General features: G+C 41.1%; 1 protein-coding gene across 2 annotated transcripts in view; it reads right to left on the bottom strand.

Annotated features, from left to right (window-relative positions):
- Window positions 1-4,359, bottom strand: part of LOC126341299 (kelch-like protein 26) — a 272,243-nt gene extending 267,884 nt beyond the window's left edge. Inside the window, exon 1 of one of the 2 annotated variants that reach the window (XM_050001763.1) lies at window positions 4,060-4,359. The gene's annotated coding sequence lies outside the window, so the exon portion shown is untranslated. The remainder of the gene's footprint in view (window positions 1-4,059) is intronic. The other variant, XM_050001765.1, reaches the window with a different exon arrangement.
- Between the last annotated feature and the right edge of the window lie 10,865 nt (window positions 4,360-15,224).

Consider the following 15,224-nt stretch of genomic DNA (forward strand, 5'->3'; position numbering starts at 1 on the left):
TGTACGGAGGATGGGTATCCACGTACGGAAATGATTAGTAGCGTTTCTAGAAAGCAAACGACGCGTACTGTCTTCTTTTCCAGCATCTTAGGAAAATTGTCTTTTGGCTACAGGTCTTGTCTGTACACAGCACAGGGATAAAGTGGAGGCAGGACTTTTAACATTATAAGTCTTGGTATATACTTGCCACCCAAGTAAACCGAGGATGCGAGGACCTCACGCAAAAGGCAAACAATTTCACAGCGAGGTACTGTCGCAGTCCACTGTTGCAAAGCGTTAACAAGCCGGGACCGCAGCTGTGACTAGAATGTCGAGAGCGCTGGATGCGTGAATGACCTCTCACCTTTATCTAGAGGGAGCGCTGCCCTCGACATTCATTAACGTAAGACGGGCAGATCGCAGAAAACAGCAGGTTAGGATGCTCAGTGAAGCCTCACATTTAGACAATTTTGCGAAGCCCTAAGAAATGTTAAATGTGGCTCTGGTATTATCACCAGTTTTAATTGTAACAACGATCACCGTACTTCGTGAAACTAAATTACTGGGAGCTTTTGTCAGGACATCAGTTCACTCGTTTTATAAAAATTCTCTCCCCTCCCCCAATCCCGACGAAGTAATAGTCACTAAAGGGTTTAAGCTTATTTTCACTTTTTCACTCATGCAACCTTGCTTGGGCAGGTTTTCAATATTTGTCTTAGAAGATGTCCGCAATATTTCGCATTCGAACAAATTTACGGCTCCAATGTCGACGAAACAGTTTGTATATCTTAATATTTTGATGTTTCCCGCAACATAATGCGCGACCCTAAACATACGCTTAATATTCATGTTTTTGACTTTATGACCTTCTGAACGCATTCGCAATATCAATAATACAAGGTAACCGACAAGTGTTTGAAATCATGACAGCGTAATCTTAACAGGCGTTGTGAGGAACATTCGGTATCACTCGTCAGCTTTGATCGGTGCCAATGTCAATCGCTGCTGTGACGCCACCTTTTGGTGCGTATTTTTATAATTTGGTTGTTAATTGGTGGAATCAACGAATGTTGCAGCAAAAATTGCTCATCGTAAAGACCGAGGCCAACAATTCTATTTTTAAACACATTCACGTAATTGCTCGCTTATCTTTAAATAATTTGATTTTATGTAACAAACTTATATCAAGTTACCTTCCATTCAGAAGGCTGTTGCACTGTTATATTGACTTGTAAATAACAGATTTGAGCTATCAGTCGTCCTTTTCAGATTTTATTGGCAGATCTAGATTTCAGCTATAAATAGTCATTTTTGATCAATTCATGTAATGCCTGCTGGTCGGGCTGAATCATCCACAGTTCATTGAATTAGATCTGCCAATAAAATTTAAAAAGGCAATTGATAGCTGAAATCTATTATTTACAAATCTTTTATATTCTGTTATTGAAGTGCAATAGATATCTTGTTTGTCTCAATTTTATTTCATCGAAAGGGTTTCACTTGAAACCAATACATTGTAATAAAATCAAAAAGGCACCTGAGAGATCATTGGAGAACTATCTGGAATGGGCACGTGAAAAAATTTCTCAAGTGTGAAATACGGTAGCCTAGATAAACGTGACAAAGGCAACGTCAGGTTAGCTGTGCTAGTGGGGATTTTGAGGGAGCCGCGTCAGAAAATTGTAAATAACGACCTGCCTTTATACGCTAACAAATGTTTTGTTCTGCCCATCTTCTAGAATTTAATGTTAGTGCGGTCTGAAGTTGGCTCTGAGCACTATGGGACTTAACATCTGAGGTCATCAGTCCCCTAGAATTAGGCTGCTTAAACCTAACTAACCTAAGGACATCACACACATCCATGCCCGAGGAAGGATTCGAACTTGCGACCGTAACCGTCGCGCGGTTCCAGACTGAAGCGCCCAGAACCGATCGGCCACAACGGCCGGCGCTGTCTGAAGTATGAAGAGGTTTGGATCCTCAGGTTTTCATTTCTTCACATGGGGCCTGGTTCATTCTGTACGGATCAAAGAACGAACCCTTCTTGCATCTGAAAATACTCATCAATAAAATGTATATAACTGCATTATTTGATTTCTCTGAGTTTTGGAACTGAGATAATAGAATACGAATATTCCCATAATTCAGTCTTAAAACTGGCTTTTTAAGTTGTGTGCAAGATATATTACAGGTCAATTTTCATTCAAGAAGCTACACAAAAAGAGGATTAGGATTCAACATTCGGTAAACATATTATTTGAACGAAACATTCCGACATTATCCAAAACGGTAAAGGGAAACATAAATCTTGAGATGTCGTCTTTAATAAAGAAATCTTCCAGTTCAGTATGACAATAAGAGGGCGTGGTCTGCCTTGAGTCGTTTGTCACGGAGCTTTAATGTACATTTTACAGATAAGCGTTACACGGACTTCTTTGTATCTCACATTACAGTACATCGCTGCTATATGCATACGAACGGTATGCAAAAAAAGAAAACTTTGCTGTAAGTAGCAATTAATTGATAGCAACTAAATTGAATTCTTACCTGACAGTGCTCCACATTAAATATTCAAAATGAAACTTTCTTCGGCATTTCAGGGCCAAATAAAAGGGCGCTTGAATTTTTGGACGAGAGTGGTTAAAGACCAAAATAAAACGCGGCGAAAAGAAGGGAGGAATTGACTGATCTAGCGAGTATCGCTCTGTAAGACTCAGAAATTATGCCGTTCGGTGAACAGTTCAACTGCTGTGGTTTTGCAACATCGTAACAACATAGCAGGCCACAAATATTAGAACGTAATTATGTCCAACGACTGTCTTCAACAATCAAACGCAGAAGCAAACAGATTTGTAAGTTTTATTCTCAAGATAAATTCTATGTATGAAGTTATCGGAAAGAGTATATTGTTACACATGAGTGGAATCTATACTGATAGATGGGAGTTCGGGCAGCTGTGCTTAATATGAGAATATTCATCAGACCAAACTTTTGGTTTCAAAGACATTTAGTATTTATTATAGTTAGTAATTACGTACTTATGCACCGAAGAGTGATTTTGCTGATTTAATTATATCAGTGAAACCTGAATTAAATCTGATTATTCTATTTCTTCGTCGCAATATTGTTACACTGCAATATAATCAAAGAGGAGGCTACACTGAGACATGCCACACCGCAATGACCTAACAATGCATTTTTCCTTTGTATTTCAGGGCTGATTTATTACACCCGTAGTTTACAGTATTTACATTCTTTTGTATGGTGATAATAATCTCCCCCTACCGCGTGTTAAATCTTAGAAACTGTAGCACTTAAATTTCACTTTTCTGCAACAACAAAAATCAAACGGTAAGCCAATTGTTCCTGGTTGAATAATATCTCAAATATTGGACGAGACCAACAGCACGTATTTGTACGAGGTATCACCCCCGCTTTTAACGTTAATTCGATCGAACTATTTCTGAGGACAACTACCTTGTACTAGAAATGGCGCGCATTTCAAACAAGTTGCTTCTGTCAAGCACTGTGCGTACACAGGTAAACGTTGTCGACGCTACACACAATTTCAGTGCAACACAAAAAATATAAATAAATCCTCTAAAGTAATTTTATACGGCTCGTCGAGTGTTAGGACACCGATGTTGGTTACGCCCCCTCATCGGCGGTATGGTCCGCGAAACGATTTACAGCAGGCGTGGCAATAAAATCACCTAAGACTAAAAAAAAAATCTAATTTCGTACTTTTGAGCAGAGCATGTTCTATATCAGCACGACTTGGAAATGGTAAATTAGACATTTTAATATTTCCGGTAAATAAACACTACCGATTTTCCTAGAAACCCAATAAGTAACAAGTAAATAAACCAATGCATATAAACCATATTTGTTAAGCTGCAACGAAATAAAATTCTCGTAGCACCTCACATCAGATCTGAATTCGTAATTTCACTATGACATAAGAGACTAAAATATGAGTTGTACATCACACTTTCTGCAACGTGTTCCTTGTCTCTGTGTTATGCCGGTAATTATAAAATCAACAAGCCAGGGTACATAATAATTAAATAAGAAACTTACCTGTGTTATGTACAATGAAGGGTTGACAGTAACGATACACGAGGCACAATGTACAGTCTTGATGCCGATTTACCGAAAATCTTTCTTCCCATCACAATTCACCAACCGGACAGCTTGCGCAGATATGAGCAGCTGTTGCAGCACAAAAGTATGTGCACCAAAGATACATCTGCACTGGCTGTGACATGGCAGCCATCTTATGTCGATTCCTGCGACATCTATCGGTAGTTTCAGTACTACGCACAGATGGCAGCACAAGTTGGGTTTGACATGGTTGCTAGAACGGACAAATGGTCACTCATTAGAAACGGTACATACAATTCACAAATTCTACCAAAAAAGAAACCATGCGCCATACATACCTCTCGAAAATGTTCACAGCGCAGTATTCCGACTTTAACGATCTGCAGTGTTAGGCGTTCCACATAATTATATGACGAAGATGATAATAATATCGCTATGTGTCGCCTATGTCACGTGTTTCGGGTCAGAACATACATTCTTAGCTCAAAGCTCGTTGTTGAGCGACGTGATAATAGTTCCACTGAACGGCTCATATCTGTGTAATGCCCTTAAAGGGAGTAATTGTAGCTGTCGAATATTAATTGTTATTGCCTTAAAATTTTTAGCCTGATACTATCCTTATAAAGCCACAGCGCATAGTTGCCTCATATATTACTCATTACGCTGAAGCACTTTAAAACATTTCGACAATCTGCTCGGCGTAGTATTTTAGAGCCGATGAGTGTTGATGTAGAGGTCCCCTTTCAATTTCCAGTGTGTGTTTAGGATTTTACTTGGATAGAAATGACAATTGACAACGCCCGTGAGGTGTCATGACGGAGGATGAGAAATTTTCTGATTACACGGGCAGTGAAAATGAAACGTCAAGTCAAGATAACACAGGAGCGACCAAAACCGATCGAGAAACAGCGAGTGAGCCATCTGACTGGTGCAAACAGTAGACGAGCGCGAGCAAAGCCATTCGGATTATCTGGTTCGCATTCTCTAGTGGTCGCTGCTGTTCGAATGGTTGTCAGTCTAGGGAAACGCAAAGGGTAGTTCGGGTGCTTCCGCTTCGGTGCTTTCAGCACACGAAACTTTCGTTGCTCTTTTGCGCGATAACTTCCTTTATTAATGAAGTATCTTGCGTGAGGGGCTGCGTCGATAGAAGAGAGTATTAAAGTGAACAACCACCTATTTTGCGAAGAAAATATGTAGTGCAATATCTACATCTGCATTCATACTCCGCAAGCCACCTGACGGTGTGTGGCGGAGGGTACTTTGAGTACCTTTATCGGTTCTCCCTTCTATTCCAGTCTCGTATTGTTCGTGGAAAGGAGGATTGTCGGTATGCTTCTGTGTGGGATCTAATCTCTCTGATCTTATTCTCATGGTCTCTTCGCGAGATATACGTAGGAGGGAGCAATATACTGCTTGACTCTTCGGTGAAGGTATGTTCTCGAAACTGTAACAAAAGCCCGTACCGAGCTACTGAGCGTCTCCCCTGCAGAATCTTCCACTGGAGTTTATCTATCATCTCCGTAACGCTTTCGCGATTACTAAATGATCCTATAACAAAGCGCGCTGCTCTCCGTTGGATCTTCTCTATTTCTATCAACTCTATCTGGTATGGATCCCACACTGGTGAGCAATATTCAAGCAGTGGGCGAACAAGTGTACTGTAACCTACTTCCTTTGTTTTCGGATTACATTTCCTCAGGATTCTTCCAATGAATCTCACCCTGGCATCTGCTTTACCGACGATCGACTTTGTATGATCATTCCATTTTAAATCACTCCTAATGCCTACTCCCAGATAATTTATGGACTTAACTGATTCCAGTTGCTGACCTGCTATATTGTAGCTAAATGATAAAGGATCTTTCTTTCTATGTATTCGCAACACATTACACTTGTCTACATTGAGATTCAATTGCCATGCCGTGCACCATGCGTTCTGTCTCGTCTGCTGTGGAATTGTAATACACTGGGAATCTCTATGTTCAAATAGAAATAAATGTGGGTAACTAAAGTTTAGAAAACAAACTAAGTGCAGGTTCTAAGTATTTCACTAATAATTAATCCAAATGTAATGTTGTTGTTGTAGTAGTTGTGTACAGACTGGTGCAGACAAATGCAGACTGATTTATCGGAGGTCTGTTGTTGTTGTGGTCTTCAGTCCTGAGACTGGTTGATGCAGCTCTCCATGCTACCCTATCCTGTGCAAGCTTCTTCATCTCCCAGTACCTACTGCAGCCTACATCCTTCTGAATCTGCTTAGTGCATTCATCTCTTGGTCTCCCTCTACGATTTTTATCCTCCACACTGCCCTCCAACACTAAATTTGTGATCCCTTGATGCCTCAGAACATGTCCTACCAACCGGTCAATTCTTCTTGTCAAGTTGTGCCACAAACGTCTATTCTCCCCAATTCTATTCAATACCTCATTAGTTATGTGGTCTACCCATCTAATCTCCAGCATTCTTCTGTAGCACCACATTTCGAAAGCTTCTATTCTCTTTTGGTCCAAACTATTTATCGTCCATGTTTCACTTCCGTACATAGCTACACTCCATACAAATACTTTCAGAAACGACTTCCTGACACTTAAATCTATACTCGATGTTAACAAATTTCTCTTCTTCAGAAACGCTTTCCTTGCCATTGCCAGTCTACATTTTATATCCTCTCTACTTCGACCATCATCAGATATTTTACTCTCTAAATAGCAAAACTCCTTTACTACTTAAAGTGTCTCATTTCCTAATCTAATTCCCTCAGCATCACCCGATTTAATTTGACTGCTTTCCATTATCCTCGTTTTGCTTTTGTTGATGTTCATCTTATATCCTCCTTTCAAGACACTGTCTATTCCGTTCAACTGCTCTTCCAAGTCCTTTGCTGTCTCTGACAGAATTACAATGTCATCGGCGAACCTCAACATTTTTATTTCTTCTCCATGGATTTTAATACCTACTCCGAATTTTTCTTTTGTTTCCTTTACTGCTTGTTCAACATACAGATTGAATAACATCGGGGAGAGGCTACAACCCTGTCTCACTCCCTTCCCAACCACCGCTTCCCTTTCATGCCCCTTGACTTTTATAACTGCGATCTGGTTTCTGTACAAATTGTAAATAGCCTTTCGCTCCCTGTATTTTACCCCTGCCACCTTTAGAATTTGAAAGAGAGTATTCCAGTCAACATTGTCAAAAGCTTTTTCTAAGTCTACAAATGCTAGAAATGTAGGTTTGCCTTTCCTTAATCTATTTTCTAAGATAAGTCGTAGGGTCAGTATTGCTTCACGTGTTCCAACATTTCTGCCGAATCCAAACTGATCCTCGCCGAGGTCGGCTTCTACCAGTTTTTCCATTCGTCTGTAAGGAATTCGCATTAGTATTTTGCAGCTGTGACTTATTAAACTGATAGTTCGGTAATTTTCACATTTGTCAACATCTGCTTTCTTTGGGATGGGAATCATAATATTCTTCTTGAAGTCTGTCTCGTACCTCTTGCTCACCAGATGGTAGAGTTTTGTCAGGGCTGGCTCTCCCAAGGCCGTCAGTAGTTCCAATGGAATGTTGTCTACACTGGGGGCCTTGTTTCGACTCGGGTCTTTCAGTGCTCTGTCAAACTCTTCACGCAGTATCGTATCTCCCATTTCATCTTCACCTACATCCTTTCCATTTCCATAATATTGTCCTCAAGTACATCGGCCTTGTACAGACCCTCTATATACTACTTCCACCTTTCTGCTTTTCTTCTTTGCTTAGATCTGGGTTTCCATCTGAGCTCTTGATATTCATACAAGTGGCTCTCATTTCTCCAAAGGTCCCTTTAATTTTCCTGTAGGCAGTATCTATCTTACCCCTAGTGAGATAAGCCTCTACATCCTTTCATTTGTCCTCTAGCCATCCCTGCTTAGCCATTTTGCACTTCCTGTCGATCTCATTTTTGAGACGTTTGTATTCTTTTCTAACTGCTTCATTTACTGCGTTTTTATATTTTCTCCTTTCATCAATTAAATTCAATATTTCTTCTGTTACCCAAGGATTTCTACTAGCCCTCGTCTTTTTACCTACTTGATCCTCTGCTGCCTTCACTACTTCATCCCTCAGAGCTACCCATTCTTCTTCTACTGTATTTCTTTCCCCATTCCAGTCAATTGTTCCCTTATGCTCTCCCTGAAACTCTGTACAACCTCCGGTTCTTGCAGTTTATCCAGGTCCTATCTCCTTAAATTCCCACCTTTTTGCAGTTTCTTCAGTTTTAATCTGCGGCTCGTAACCAATTGATTGTGGTCAGAGTCGACATCTGCCCCTGGAAATGTCTTACAATTTAAAACCTGGTTCCTAAATCTCTGTCTTATCATGATATAATCTAACTAATACCTTCTAGTATCTCCAGGATTCTTCCATGTATACAACCTTCTTTTATGATTCTTGAACCAAGTGTTAGCTATGATTAAGTTATGCCCTGTGCAAAATTCTACCAGACGGCTTCCTCTTTCATTTCTCTCCCCCAATCCTCATTCACCCACTATGTTTTCTTCTCTCCCTTTTCCTACCCTCGAATTCCAGTCACCCATGACTATTAAATTTTCGTCTCCCTTCGCTACCTGAATAATTTCTTTTATCTCATCATACATTTCATCAATTTCTTCATCATCTGCAGAGCTAGTTGGCATATAAACTTGTACTACTGTCGTAGGCATGGGCTTCGTGTCTATCTTGGTAACAATAATGTGTTCACTATGCTATTTGTAGTAGCTTACCCGCACTCCTATTTTTATATTCATTATTAAACCTACTCCTGCATTACCCCTATTTGATTTTGTATTTATAACCCTGTATTCACCTGACCAAAATACTTGTTCCTCCGGCCACCGAACTTCACTAATTCCCGCTATATCTAACTTCAACCTATCAATTTCCCTTTTTAAGTTTTCTAACCTACCTGCCCGATTAAGGGACCTGACATTCCACGTTCCGATCCGTAGAAAGCCAGTTTTCGTTCTCCTGATAACGACGTCCCCTTGAGTAGTCCCCGCCCGGAGATCCGAATGGGGGACCATTTTACCTCCGGAATATTTTACCCAAGAGGACGCCATAATCATTTATCCATACAGTAGAGCTGCATGCCCTCGGGAAAAATTACGGCCGTAGTTTGCCGTTGCTTTCAGCGGTTCGCAGTACCAGCACAGCAAGGCCGTTTTGGTTAGTGTTGCAAGGCCACATCAGTCAATCATCCAGACTGTTGCCCCTGCAACTACTGAAAAGGCTGCTGCCCCTCTTGAGGAACCACACGTTTGTCTGGCCTCTCAACAGATACCCCTCCGTTGTGGTTGCACCTACGGTACAGACATCTGTATCGCTGAGGCACGCAAGCCTCCCCACCAACGGCAAGGTCCATGGTTCAAGGGTGTAGGCGAAATATAATAGTTCATTACTAAAGAGTTTGCACCAGACAAGAGTATAATTAGGAGGTACTTTAATACCACGCACCACAGAGAAGCTTTCCTTAAATATTGCAATGACCAACCTAAGAATTATTCCAAGAATAACTAATTAATTAAATTCAGCTCCAAGGAGGTTACTACCCTCTAACAGAATGAAAGTCGCAAGTATGCATTATGGAATTTCTGTCAACATAAGATTACATCGTTCCTTTCAGATTCAAGAGAAGAACAGAAGTGATTCATTTTACACAGCCGTGATAATATATTTCGTTCAATTTTAGCGATAGCAAATAGTTAATACCAAGATCATATTATACATTCCATGCTGTGATCCCGGATTCCATGAGTAGTTCACGGCAAAGATTACCATGTCAGTGGTCAGTGCCTTAAGACAGCATAATGTACATAGCATTTTCATAATGCATTACACTGAAATGTTGATGGTAGAAGAATAAAGATGTCCTAGGAGTTTTTGGGAAACCAAAGAGGCACAGCACAAGAGTGTTAATGCTTGGCAGAAAACTGCCGAAGAGCTCGGAGGTTCAGCTGCGGACGTCAGAAAAGCGATAAATTCATTATTTGCTTTCATCAATCGGGAACAGACAAGCTTTTATATTTCTTTTTACTAAAAAGGACTACAATAAATTTCCTTGATAGTAAACTAATATGAATATGATATCTATTTCGTTGACTGACGTGAAATTGAAAGATATCTACGATCTCATCATTCTGGCAGCTTTTGTTCAACCTGTTATTACTCACAGATGTACGGTTGTTGTTTTTAAAATCTTTTGATGTAAATAGCGAAGAGGTAAAAAAAATTTTTTTTCTGTGACCACGCTGTCTTCCCTCCAATAACTTAATATAGCACATTTTATCCAGTGATTTATACGGCAGATTGCATGTATATTTTACGTTACTATATTGAATATATTTCTTTCGCCAGTCTTCTGACTGGTTCGATGCGGCTCGCCACGAATTCTTCACTCGTGTCAACCTCTTTATCTCGGAGTAGCACTTGTGCCCTGCGTCCTCAATTATTAGTTGGATGCATTCCGATCTTTGTCTGCCTCTATAGTGTTAAGCCTATATAGCTCCCTCTAGTATCACGGGCGTTATTCCGTGATATCTTAACATATGTCCTATCGTCCTACCCATTCTTCTCGTCGGTGTTTCCATATGTTGCTTTCTTCGCCGACTCTGCGGAGAATCGTCTCATTTATTGTGTTACCAGTACGCCTAATTTTCATCATCTTTCTAAATCGCTTTGATTCACTTCTTTTCCGGTTTCTCCAGTCTAGCATTTACTATCATACAATGCATTGCTTTTCTTTGTCCTTACTTTAATCAAATCTTTGAATTCTTTCGCATATGTCACTACAGACCTCAGGAACTATCTTTGTTATAGCACATACTGACAAGAGAAACGATTGCTAACTTAACTGTCTCCATTTGCTAGAAGCGGAGTGTAAACGATAGAATTTCTTCAGATTACGTCGGTCGTCGGTAATTAGAGCCATGCTTTTAAATTGCCGATGGACTTTAGAAAACCGCTCTTCCAAAAAGCGGGTACAGAGTGATCCTGAAACAGCCACGGTGACCAGTAATGTTGCGTAAATTTTTAGTGCTGCCGATAATTTCAGAAATAATTTGGAAATAAATAAAACATTATCGGTATGTTTGATATAGTTGCGCAATCGTCTAGGAAAACTGGTAAATGTTCTATTTCATTAAAGAGTTCGTTTTGATCAGTCTCAAAATCTCAGCCACTGTGGTGTTTATTTCGTAAATTTCAACAGCACATTCTTCTTTTTTTCTGAATCTAACTTTTTATAGTCGTATGGAAAAACTGGTAGAAGCCGACCTCGGGGAAGATCAGTTTGGATTCCGTAGAAATATTGGAACACGCGAGGCAATACTGACCCTACGACTTACCTTAGAAGAAAGATTAAGGAAAGGGAAACCTACGCTTATAGCATTTGTAGACTTAGAGAAAGCTTTTGACAATGTTGACTGGAATACTCTCTTTCAAATTCTTAAGGTGGCAGGGATAAAACACAGGGAGCAAAAGGATATTTACAATTTGTACAGAAACCAGATCGCAGTTATAAGAGTCGAGGAGCACGAAAGGGAAGAAGTGGTTGGGAAGGGAGTGAGACAGGTTTTTAGCCTATCCCCGGTGTTATTCAATCTGTATATTGAGCAAGTGGTAAAGGAAACAAAAGAAAAATTCGGAGTAATAATTAAAATCCATGGAGAAGAAATAAAAACTTAAAGTAGTAAAGGAGTTTTGATATTTGGGGAACAAAATAACTGATGATGGTCGAGGTAGAGAGGATATAAAATGTAGACTGGCAATGGCAAGGAAAGAGTTTCTGAAGAAGAGAAATTTGTTAACATCGAGTATAGATTTAAGTGTCAGGAAGTCGTTTCTGAAAGTACTTGTATGGAGTGTAGCCATGTACGGAAGTGAAACATGGACGATAAATAGTTTGGACCAAAAGAGAATAGAAGCTTTCGAAATGTGGTGCTACAGAAGAATGCTGGAGATTAGGTGGGTAGACCACATAACTAATGAGGTATTGAATAGAATTGGTGAGAAGAGACGTTTGTGGCACAACTTGACAAGAAGAATTGACCGGTTGGTAGGACATGTTCTGAGGCATCAAGGGATCACAAATTCAGCACTGGAGGGCAGCGTGGAGGGTAAAAATCGTAGAGGGAGACCAAGAGATGAATGCACTAAACATATTCAGAAGGATATAGGTTGCAGTAGGTACTGGGAGATGAAGAAGCTTGCACAGGATAGGGTAGCATGGAGAGCTGCATCAAACCAGTCTCAGGACTGAAGACCACAACAACATGTATTTTGTGAATCGTGACAGTCGCCCTCTCGTTTAAAAGTTTGAATCGTTAGACAGTTTTTATAACAGCCGTCACCAGAAAGCAATAGTAAAATTTATTTTGAAAAATGTTTGTGCGTCTGTTGTCTGCTCATTTGGAGCCTCATACATTAATTTCTTCTGTCCCGGGCAGGATACACAAGGTACAGAATACGAGTGTTACCAGCTTCTGAATTACTGGAGGAGGCTCTGTTAAACATATGAGTCACAGCTGTTTAGAATCCTGTCATCCATTAAAAATATTTATGTTGCCTATGTTTATATGTTAGGTAAATTTCGAGTTCAAATTAATGCAATGCGCAACAGAATTGAAGGTCATTTTTTCTGAACACTGTAATTGTCTCCCACAGCGACGCATAAGTTTGAAATTAGGTTCAAAGGTGCTTACAACTTTCCTTCTGTAATGGTGCAAAAGCGTGGTGCCATGTGAGTCACCTTCTGGCTAGGCGCCGTTTCAAACAGCGTACACAGTCCCTCTTACCCACATTGCACTTGTTCTTTCACAGGTAAAAATCGAGACAGCCAACGCTGCAATCTCGCTGTTTTCTTATGTGTGGCCAAGGAAAACATTTCAGACACACCGCCACATAGAAAGACCTCAAGGAGTGGCATAAAGGGCGTCAGTGAAAGCATCGCTTTCGATGTGGCGCTGATTCCCACACGTTTCGCGGTTAAAAACGACAGTGCTATGAGCAACAGGAAGATGTTCTTGACAACCTCTGAAACTATTGAAGCACCCGTAAGAAACTTCACACCAATTCAACCTGGCTCCAGCTGTGGCGCCTGAGAGGAGCAATCCCCACCGAAGGAGTGTCGAAGCTGTTGCCTACCCCCTCAGGCGCTTGAGCAGCCGCCAGGCTGGTTTGGCGTCGGAATTTCTGGAAGGTTCATTTCTGACGTGCCCAACAAAGGTTCGTGGGTGGCACTGAGGTTGTAGCCGATCTAGGCCGTCGTAGAAGGATCCATTGCCGTCTTATTCACGAACATGTTACCGTCGCACTCCCGTGTGATTACGCTACAACAGGATGGAAAACAATGTAACGTTCTTTAAAACAAATGTGAAATAGAAAACTTCACGGTTATTTTGAATGAAGTCTTAACTGTGGAATCGATACAGAGCTCCAATTGTCGTGTTACGTGTTGTAAGTGCAAGTTGTGTGCTTACTCTGTGTTATTGTTAGCAAAACTATACGAATCGATTGGGCAATGCAACTCCCAGTACCAATTGTGAACGTGTGGGTGCTATTCTGTCATTCTGTGCAACGGATTAATCTGAGATGTACCCTTTACCCTGTGGCTCCTGCAAGATGCAATTTCCACCCCTTCACTACTACAGAAGTCAGACAAACGCTCCTAACGTTCTAAAGAGAAATGCCTGAAAAACTTTCAGCAATAAATATCTTCTGGAGTCGTCCGCTCTAAGGAACTGACACAAAAATTCACAAAATTTCTTACGTAACTAGTGGGATACTTGGGTACTGGAGTAGTGCTAGTGAGTGTAAGAAAAACATGAAACTAACGAAAATTATTATTTATTTTGCAAAAATTCTGAGAAATCACAATGGCACTTTTATTTATGAACTGATCAAGTTATTTCCAGGCTCTTTTCGGAATGTGAAGTTACTTCAAAGGATAGGATTCACTAATGAAATTTCTATACAAAGTTTACGATTGTTATTGACTTGGCAGAATGGCTGAGAGCCGCACCTACTCAACTTGAATAATTATCCGTTAGAATGTTGCTAGGTACGGTCGAGGCTGTCGCGCGTGAAATGCAGTGAAGTGTACTGTTGTGGAGGAAATATGGGGCTTGCAAGAGCTGTAGCGCACAATACCGTAAGCTGCGATGACTGTTGTCTGCGCCACTCGCTGCTGACAAATAAGATAACTCTCGTTCCTTCTGGATTGACCTTCGGTAATCAAACTTTTCCTATGCCTTGATGAAGTCAAGGACTCCTATTCGCCCCTAGTCTAACTATTGGCGTGGTACACCGGTCAGATAACCAGTCCACCGCGATGCCACTCAAAAATTCGCTCACAGGCATTTAACCATAACTCTGTCCATTCAAACCGCACAATAAGTGTGGCGGTCAACACAGTGAACAACGCTTAATAGCAAGGACTCTATCTAGAGTCGCACTCCGATTCGCTCTCGACGGAGGTGCTCTCCCAGTGAAGTAGTGAGGAGAGACTTGTTCCTCGCTCTTTGAGTACAGGTACGAGCGCGCACGCTCTCGTTACGTGTTCTCGCACCAAGAGCGGCAAGCCTCTCTCCATGCCAGACACGAAGGGGTATATCTTCGGTCTCTTCCATTACTCCTTCAGCTCGAGGCATCAGGGATATCGTCTGCCAATCAGCATTGCTCTTGTAAAACGGGAGAATGACGTTTCGTGTAAGGTGACCAATCCGGAAATCTCTAGCATTGGCGTTTGGCTTTTGTTCTCTCCCTGTGAAAATCTCTGAAACTGCATGCTATGTTTGTAAAGAACGCATAGGCTAGGCGCTCCCACACAATATAGCGGAATTTGCTTTTAAGCCGAACACGGGGTTGTTCTTCCTTTCACTTGAGCAAGCGCTGTCCGCTCCACGGGTGGTCGACGTTGACTCGTCTTCTTAAGGGACCGGCCTCCTGGCGTGCGGTCTGCCTCTCTCGAACTAAAAACGCCTGTGACCGTCGTGTCTGGAATGTATGTGTGTGCGCCAGCCTCGAGTATGTCAACCCCGGTGCGCACTTGTTGTTTGCGTATCGTTTACACGAATTCATATAACATTGACTTTATCTTATCGAGTTTGGGTTAG

This window comes from Schistocerca gregaria, chromosome 1, assembly GCF_023897955.1.
Source record: "Schistocerca gregaria isolate iqSchGreg1 chromosome 1, iqSchGreg1.2, whole genome shotgun sequence".
NCBI lineage: Eukaryota > Metazoa > Arthropoda > Insecta > Orthoptera > Acrididae > Schistocerca > Schistocerca gregaria.